General features: G+C 46.8%; 2 pseudogenes; both read right to left on the bottom strand.

Moving 5' to 3' along the window:
- Positions 1-2,534: 2,534 nt before the first annotated feature.
- On the bottom strand, positions 2,535-4,176 carry LOC147983325 (uncharacterized; annotated as a pseudogene).
- Positions 4,177-4,511: 335 nt separating this feature from the next.
- LOC125534823 (uncharacterized) lies at positions 4,512-7,092 on the bottom strand (annotated as a pseudogene).
- Positions 7,093-10,122: the final 3,030 nt, after the last annotated feature.

Below are 10,122 nucleotides of genomic sequence, written 5' to 3' on the forward strand. Positions count from 1 at the left end.
AGTAGTGGCGCACTCCATGGCTGGTGCACAATTACTAGTTAGAACTAGTAATGGCGCACTTTGCCAGGATGCGCCATTATTATGTTTGGAAAAATGAAAAAAAAATTGCTACTTGTGGCGCACCTTGTGCCTGGTGCGCCATTAGTGTCTTCCGCACTAATGGCGCATCACCATATGGTGCGCCATTAGTATATAGTAGTGGCACACCACTTTTCTAGTGCGTTATTAGTGTCAATTTCATCTATAGCTCTTTTCCTAGTAGTGAAATATGCAAACTAAGTGTTATTTTTGACCTCAAATTGCATATAAATCAAATACTAGCACATATATATAATTCCTCCCAAATTACTAAACTCAAAAATCAATCACTATATAAAGCATTGCACGAGCTAATCTAGCAATGAGGGATGAAAGGACAAAGTTGCTAACCTTTGTGATCATTTGAATGGATGGGGGCCTTCAAATCTTGACAAATTTTGGGCAAAATGTGTGATGAGCTTGAGAGGAAGAGGGAAAAGAATAGAGAAGAGAGGGGAAAGGGGAAGAACAAAGCGAACTCGGGTGGACGAAGGGTCTATGTAGGACGACCTTTAGTACCGGTTCGTGATACGACCCGGTACTAAAGGTGCTGGAGAGGCCCCGGACTGACAACATCATGCCACCACTCACTTTAGTACCGGTTTGTGGCACGAACCGGTGCTAAAGGTTCGCCACGAACCGGTACTAATGAGAGTGGCCGGCTAGCCATTGGAACCGGCACTAATGCACACATTAGTGCCGGCTCAAATTCAAACCGGCACTAATGTGCTTCACATTTGACCCTTTTTCTACTAGTGTCAAAGTCCACTTTGAAAACAACTCCGTCTAGCTTTTTCGTGTGGATTTCATGGAGTGTTTCATGCAGGACGACAACCCCTTCTAGGATGTTTCTGTCCGGCATGAAAGCGGTTTGGGACGGTTGCACCACATAGTGCACAAATTGCGTAAGCCTATTAGTCCCGACCTTGGTGAAAATTTTGAAACTTACATTAAGAAGACAGATAGGCATGAACTACTCAATACGAACGACCTCTGTTTTCTTAGGAAGTAGAGTTATCGTTCCAAAATTAAGTTGAAACAACTGAAGCTGTCCAGACAATAGATTATGGAACATCGGAAGCAGATCTCCTTTGATAATATGCCAACATTTTTTATAAAACTCCGCCGGAAAACCATCCGGCCCTGGAGCCTTATTGTTCTTCATTTGTGAAATGGCCTCAAACACCTCTTTCTCCATAAATGGGGTAGTTAAAATCTCATTCTCGTCTGACGCAAGTTGAGGTACATCCTCAACCTTGGACTCATCTAAGGACACAAAGTTATCCTCCGGAGGCCCAAACAGCTACTTATAGTAATTGGTTATATAAATTTTCAGACTTGTCCTAAAATTGTCCCCTCGTCTTGCTCGAGCTGAAATATCCTCTTCTTGCGGTGCTTGCCATTTGCAATCATATGAAAGAATTGAGTGTTATCATCCCCTTGGACGATTTTGCGAACCTTAGCTCGCAATGCCCACTTCAATTCCTCCTCTCGAAGAAGTTCTTTTAGTCTCGACTCCCCCTCCATCTTAGTTTCCAGCTCTCTGGTGTCTAAAATAGTGGACTCGGCTTTTAAGTCTAGGGATTGAATAAGTAGAAGGAGCCTTTCCTTCTCAGCCTTATAAATCCCATGCGTATGTTTAGCCCATCCACGAAGGAATCTTCGTAGATGCCTAATCTTATTCTGCCATCTTTCAATAGGAGAACTTCCTCCTTGATCTTTAGCCCATTCTCTAGCTATCAGATTGAGGAACCCTTCTCTATCAAACTAAGATAGTTCGAAAGAAAAGGTGTGTTTATTTCCCACATGGGTGGGATCGCCAGAGTCAACAAGCAGTGGGGTGTGATCCGAGATTGCGCATGATAACGCCTGGACTGTTACGAGGGGGAACTTCTGTTCCCATTCGATGCTAGCGAGGACACGGTCCAGCTTCTCAAAAGTCGGGTTTGGTAGCGATTTAGCCCAAGTGAATTTCCTACCAGAAAGCTCTATCTCTCTAAGATCCAAGCTTTCGATTATGGTACTGAACATGAACGATCATCTGCCATCAAAATTCTCATTATTCTTTTCCTCCCTTCTGCGAATAATGTTGAAATCGCCCCCAACGAGGATTGGGAGCTGCTCGCTACGGCAAATACGGACAAGATCGGCCAAAAAATCTGGTTTGAGTTTTGGCTGTGTGACACCATATACCGCCACCAATGCCCAATTAAACCCATCGGCCTTTGATCTGACCCGAAACTTTACCGCGAAATCTCCCATAACCACACTCCGCACTTCCAACGAGTCACACTTAACCCCGACTAGGACCCCACCGGACCTTCCTCTAGGAGGTAGGCACTGCCAGTCGAAGTCGACACCCCCCGATAAAGTGCTAAGGAATTGAGGGGTGAAATTGTTCCTTCCAGTTTTGGACAGGCCAATAAAATTCAACTGGTGTTCAATAGATGCTTCTTCTAGAAACCTTCTTTTAGCCAAGTCTTTAAGATCTCTGTTGTTCCAAAAAATTCCTCTAATTTTTCATCATGAATTTTTTTAGATGTACGGATCCGAGCACTCCTACGCACAGGCGAAACTGGATAAACCTTCCGTTTCCACTTCCGCTTAGGCTTATTTTGATCCTCCCTCCGGTCCTCACAACCGGGCTCTGAGGATTTAACCTCCTGAACATCTACATGGACCGAGGCCCTAGGGGAACCGAATCCCTCATCCTCCTCTGTCTCAGGAAGTGAAGGGGCAAGATCCGCACAAAAATTATCAAGAGCCCTGACCCCCAACGCATCTATGTCGGAATCATTCATGGTTTTAACAGCTGATATGTTACATATCATTTTCAAAGAGCGCTCCGCTTCGAGATCGAGAATGTCATTAACTTATTTAGTGATTTCACTACCATTACTACCTAGTGAAACCCCTAATTGATTTGCATTGTGAACAATCTCATCATTGGAAAAATATATAATCGAATTTGACGTGTTGACCGACATACCCGTGGTGACCACAATGTCACGAAGCTTGGCCGCCCGCATGGCGCACCTGAGCAGGATGTCATCAACATCCGGCTGATCCTGAAGGTGACTGCTCATCCGTCGTCCTTCCGAAACAAGATCCGGGATCCCTCCAAAAGCAATGATCTCCTCGCGCGTTGCCCCGTTCGGGGTAGCGCCTCCTGCCCTATCCCCAATAGAGCTCAGCTGAACTAGGGTCGCCGAGAAGCCCCCGAGAGCCGTCGAGATCTCCTGAGCCAAAGGAGAAGAGGGTGCAGAGGCCACCTGCCCGCGCCCCCTCCTATCCTGGACCCACAGCCGGAGTGAGGGGAGTTCACCATCGGGCTCGCCACCCAAGGCAAAGCAGCCACCACGGACACCGCCGCAGAGGAGAGCTCCAAGGGGAAGATAGGGGCGGAGGCCTCCTGCCAGCGCCCCCCTCCCGGTCCAGCCGCCAACACCGAATGCGCCAACGGAGAGGGAGGGGCGGGGGCCTCCTACCCGCGCCCCCACCCTGACCGGCAACCATAGCCGAGTGTGTCGAAGGAGAGGTAGGGGCGGAGGCCTCCTGCCCGCGCCCCCCTCCCTGTCCGACCGTACCACAGTCCCGCGACATGGCCACCGCCATAGGAGACGGAGATGTATGTCGTAAGGCCACCTGCCCACGAACACCCCCGCCAACTAGGCACACCGGGACACAAAGATCAATCTCTGCCGGTGATGTCGGTGAACTCTCCACCGAGGGAACTGCAACAACAGACTCATCAACCACCGGATCGTCAGCAATAGCAAAATCCAAAGGAGGAAGCGATCGCTCAAGCACATCATCACGCTCCACCCGATCGCTCCACAATCAAGGAGGAGTGGAGGCAGGCTTGAAGGACCCAAATCTCAGCGAGTTCATGGGTGCAACCGTCAATGGGGCAGTCTCGCTCTCGGATGCCGGTGCCTCGGAACCCGGGATGTTAGACGCCTCGCGCCCACGGCCACCCTCGTGCACCTCCTTATTGCCCGATCCATCATCCTTATCAAGCATATCAACATCATTCGCAGCTAAAGCCTCAGCGAAGAGCTCTGTGTCCTCGAACTCAATCTCGAGGTCAAAAACCATGCCTCTATGAACCCACTTAACCAATATAAAATGCCTTGAGATCAGGTTTGGGCAGCAGCCACTGTTACATGTTTGAAACTATCTATCAGAACAGGAACAGGGGGAGCTGTTTTCGGCTATCCATTGATCTAAAAAACACCAGGAATGGAACATTTAGCCACAACGAAATGGTTCAAGGAGCATAGATAGACAGGGAAACTGGTAACACGGGTTACAGGGCCACGCACCAAGCCGCAAATTCGACAGACCAACGTAAGGCCGCAGGTAGCAACATATATGCCACAACCACTCCATGGCTTTTAACAAAAACACAACACCCCGCTACTCCACAGAGGCTAAGCTTGGAAGACCCCCACGACGAACGAAAACGGGCCAGAGAAAGAGAAATCCACCCCGGTTTTGAAGTTCCAGGGAGCACCCCCTGCAGGCCCCTTGTTCGCCTCCTTCGTCGATAACAGCGTGAAGCGTGGATTGGCCATCACGATGAACGCGTTCCTCAGCGCGCGCGCTCCCAAAGAAGAACTCCAGGAAGCCAACCTCGCCAGAGTCCCCTCTGAACTCGTGGAGGCACATCGTGTGGATGCGCGAGACGACGTTTTTGATGGGACCAGACTCCTCCCATAACTTGCGGGTGAGGTGGTAGCCAGTGGGTGGGTCACATCTTTTGCTCTGCAAAATAGATCGGATCGGTCAACAGTTGGACGTACCAGAAGTCAAGAGGCTCAAAGAAAAAGAAATCAAAATATTGGCATTGTAAACTGCTGTGACACGATGAAATTTCAGTAACAAATATCGTAACACAAACGGATGACCATGCAATTCAAAGAATTATAATTGCATACTCTAGTCTGAATGCGTATAGACAACCTGATTGTTGGGAGTAAATGGTAAAGCTTGGGTATGCTAGTCATAATAACACAATACATGTCTCACATTTCACAGTAGAGGACAATAAAAAGACCATAAAGAACATTAATAATAATTGACTTGACAGATCTATGTCAATCAGTGAGAACACTGCAAGCAAAAAATCAGTGACAATTCTATTTTCAATGAGTGAGAGTACCAGAATGTACTACTTACTAAATAGCCTAGTAGTGCAGACTGCAGAGAAAAAATAACAAATGAATGATTTATATGGTAAACAAGATGTGCTGAGCATAAATCCATCGACAGTAAATTTAGATATATGTGAGGATGCAAACTTCAGTCCAGAATGGATGACTTTAGTCTTAAAAACATTTTGCCAGATATATTCTTTAATACGAACTTCCGGATGTGAGCTACAACAGCCTCTTTCTGTAAAAAAATTAGACAGGATTGATTCTGATATGATCGAACTAGCGTCCTAGCATCCATACAGCTATCATGGTATTACCAATACCGGAACAGCCTCAAGAACTGTCGACGTGAATGTGCTAGTTTACTGCGTGTAGCTTTCATAAGTCAGAAATAAGCATTGCATGTCTCATGTCTGTTACGGCAAGAAAATCTGGACATACCTACAGCTACAGAAGCAGAACACTAAATCAAGATACCTGCATAATAATCATTGTGCGGCAAAACACTAGCTTGCCTCACTATCATCCTTCACATTACAGTGGACAAAACCAAAACGACCATATACAGAGCTATCACAATGACATACTTGAAGTAAATAGCAGGCAAGAAATCCATAGAAACGTAAGCAGAACATGAATTGGTGACACATACCATAATATGCAGTCTCTCCACGTTGGGAAAGCATCTCAGGAAGGTGGGCACCATCTTGACGTCATTGCGAACACCGAAATGCACATTCAAGCTCAGAATTTTCACGCTTGTGAGCATGGTACTTGTGCTTGGCTTTATCCCGGGCTGAAATTTTCCCAATTCAAGAAGAACATCACACAATTAGTCGAGTCATCAGCTGGACATATTTGCTAACTGAACAAACAGAGAGACGGGAGAAGGCAAATGTACCATGAGTCCATGATGACCGTTTTCTAAACCTCTAGGACCTGTCCTGGCTCTAAGTATCCAAACGTGTGCAGCTTGGGGGCATCGACAATCCTGACTCTCAAGGCACCACGACGAGGGACTCGATGGCATCGTGCTCCATTTCAACGCTGCATATGCCGAGCTCAACAAGGTGGGGAAACGAGGCATGGCGTAGGACGTCCGTGCCCGGTAACTTCTAGAGGCCGATGTAGAGGCTGGTGCATAGTTTTAAATAGCCGGCTATAGCCCCGCTCTAGCTCCGCTATAGCTGTTTGAGGGTGTTGCCGCTAAATGATTTCATGTACAATTTGCCGCTATTTAAGGGTCGCCGCTGTAGCTGTTTTTAAGGGTCGCCGCTAAATGCCATAGCCCGCTATTTAAAACATTGGGCTGGTGAGGGTGCTGACACTGAAGAGAGCGGCGGGGAGGGGCACGTCCTGCCGCCATGGTTGATTGACTAGGACGAGGTCCTGGACGCCCCTGGCGGCGAGGAGCTGGATTCACCGCGCGAGCTGGGCTTGGTGCGCGCTCATGTGGCTGCAGACGAGGTCGACGCAGCGGAAGGGCCCAGGGTGCGCTTTGAGGACGCGGGAGATGGCAGCTATGATGGCCGGCGAGTTGGCGGGTGTGGGCGGCCAGCCGTGGCCGTCGGGGAGGAGGTGGGCGTCGCTCAGGACGAAGGGTGTGGAGCGCCAGAGCGTGCGCCAGCAGGTGGAGAGCACGGCGATGCGTGCGCCGTCCTTGACGAGGAGGCGGGCGACGATGTTGCGCAGGAGCTCGTCCGAGAGGCGGCTGGCGCGGTCCACGCCGTCGGAGGGGGCGGCGAGGGCGGCGAGCCGCCCGTTGTCAGGGAAGGGCGGGCGGGTCACAACCTGTGCGCCGCGCTGCGGCCGCCGTCGCAGGATCGAAGTTGGTGAAAGGTCACGGGTCGGCCATGGTCAGACGGCGGCGCCGGCGGAGAAGCGAGTGTGGGTGGACCGTGTGGCGATGGTGGGCCGCTCCTTTTATACAGGGACCCAAGCCCGAGAGAGCAGCCAGTGAATAAAATGGAAACACTGAAAGCCCAAGAGAGCATTATCAGTGATCAAACGGCCCGGGACAAATGCACTCCGTCAAGGAGAAATGATGTCATCTAGGATAGGCTGCAGCCAGTTCACAAGCCACTTTGCAACAATTTTATAGACCATGTTGCATAAGCTGATCGGCGAAAATCTGTGAGATGAATAGGGGTTGGTACCTTCGGTATTAGCACTATGACACCATGGGACATGACACCAGTTGCGAAGAACTCATTGGCAACATGTACAGTACGTTTTTTCATGACGGCCCAATTCCTTTGAAAAAAATGCGCCAGGAAACCATCCTTACCGGGAGCCTTCAAGGACCAATTTGGGACAAACGATCTGAGATCTATTTTGCTGTGAACTCTGCACAAAGGCAAGTGTTCATATCCTAGGTCACCTTTGATTCAAACAGATTCAGTAAGGGGTCTCACACCAAGTTCTCCTCCTCTATAAAACGGGTCTGAAAAAAAATGACTTAATCATAGCTCGCATGGCCTCCTGGTCGCTATGGCTTACCCGGTGTCCATCGACAAGAAACTTAACTTGGTTCGTTCTCGCCAACTGGAGGACACTGGATATGCTGGGTTAGACAAGTTATTGTGTCCCTAGCAGGTTAAATATCCTTGTGAATCGCGTAATGGGGGACCTCAAGTGGTGTGTCCCAGTGTTCATACCTGATATAAATCTTCGGATTAATCACCAAGAATTGTTTCTCGGTCCGAGGTATGTTGATACTTGGACTATTATAAAGAGCACCGAGGATGTCTTGAAGACCTTGAATCCAAATGCAAACAGAAGGAGGAACTCTCTTGCTAAGCACAAGAAATCAGTAAAAGAAGCCATTCCGAGGAGGGAACTACAGTCCTCGGCTTTGGAGAACAGTTCAGGGCTATTAAGGATGTCCTGGACTAAGGGGTGCCAACATGCACGCACTACTAGGAAAAAAGCTACTAGCAGCGCATGTAAAATGGCTAGTAGCAGCGCGGGTACCCGCGCTACTAGTATCGCGCTACAGCTAATAGTTAGTAGTAGCGCGGGTGAAACTCACAATGAAATAGTAGTAGCGCCTCAGGTTTTTTCCCACGCTACTACTAAAAAGTTAGTAGTAGCCTGGATGCAGAAGTAGCGCGTCTGGTGTTTTTCCACGCTACTACTAACTAATTAGGAATTAAAAAAATTAAAATCCACCAATTCCATTCTATGCATACAATTCCAACTAAAACATACACATATTTGCAATAAACCAGCAACATTACACATCATTACTAATCCAAGATTTATAATAAACCAGCGGCATTAGAGCACATCCTGTAAGAGCATACATATTGTCATGGCTTTTCATGCCTTAAATTAAAACACCTACACTTCTTGAAGTCACTTACTCCCAGCTAGTGCAAACACAGTTACAAGCAAACCAAAATGCATAAAAACACCAAACAGTGGCATCCTATCTCTCCAAATGATCCGCTCCCTCTGCATCCTTGCAAGCATCTTCACGATAAGCAAATCCGCAGGAAAAAAGTCAAATTAGCATGTACTCCCTCTGTCAACTATCCAGAGTAGATTTTATCCATTGCACTGGCCATGTTCAAGAAACACGAAATAAAGAATATTTCTACTCTAAATACATGAGGCATCAGATAGAAAACAAAAGATGAACAGTATCATATGAGCAGAATAAAAAGGAGTTTGGACCATAGCATGGTTAACAATAAAATATAGTGCTCTAACAAAAGCAAGAGTGCAACACGTTGCCCTGTTCCCCTTTCAAGTATCAACACACTAAAAAAGGCAATAAACACAAACATATAATTTTGGACTACAGCAAAAATCAGTTGCAGAAAGTCAGGAAGATTATATTGTTAAAGTATTCCATTTTCAGATGTTAAAACAGGATATTGCAAAAGCAAAATATATGAAGATCAAGTACTGAAGCAGCTACAATGCCCGAATTGGCCTTTTACAGTAGGTGAGAAGCACACACTAAAACATTAACAGCCAAGCACATCATATCTGTTGAAACTACCTAAATGGCACGGCAACAACACTTCCTTTTAAATAGTTTGAGAAGACATGCATTTAATGGCAGTCACAACAGTATGCATCTAGATGCCCCTTTAACATAACATAATTCCCGATATAGTGCATGCACAAGAAGAGTACGCACCAGTATGACCGCTCCGAACGAGCTGCTGATGATGAAATGGAGACCACCAAAGGCTTTAAGAAACATGGTAAAGGCAATGACAGACTTGATCTGTAAACAAACAGAACAAAAGCCATAAAAAACAGGAACTAGGTGAATGGATCGTTAAAAAAGGAACAATAATGTACAACGGGGCAAGCGACCAGAAAGTATCCATACATCAATGAGTGGCACTGCCATCCCAAATTCCCAATGCTGGCGGAGACCTGCTTGACAAAGAAGTTCCAACATGATAAATGCATAATCATTTTAACATGGATTAAATATAATTGGTTCCGTATAATAAGACAGAATATATATTTGGTTTCTTTATATCTAAGCATAAACCGATATGCCCAGTTATCATGGATTGATGCCTCAAAGAACTTGGTGCTGCAATGGTGCTGCAATGGCAACAATACTTCCTTTTTATTAGTTTGAGAACGGGGCAAGCAACCAGAAAATATCCATACATCAATGTGTGGCTCTGCCATCCCAATGCTGGCGGACACCTGCTTGACAAAGAGGTTGAACTTCGGCTTCAGAGACTCATTAACTATTCTGTGGAGTGAATATGTGTTACTAGCCTTCCCAGAAAACATATCTAGCTGAATTAAGCACCAAACATAGGTTGAAAATAACTGCAGTAATTGTATTTTCAGTCCACAGAACTGTTGGGAGACTTTCAGAGGTTTCCTGAGTCGGCACTACATTACT

This window comes from Triticum urartu, chromosome 2A (assembly GCF_056163025.1).
Source record: "Triticum urartu cultivar PI428250 chromosome 2A, HENAU_Tu73, whole genome shotgun sequence".
NCBI lineage: Eukaryota > Viridiplantae > Streptophyta > Magnoliopsida > Poales > Poaceae > Triticum > Triticum urartu.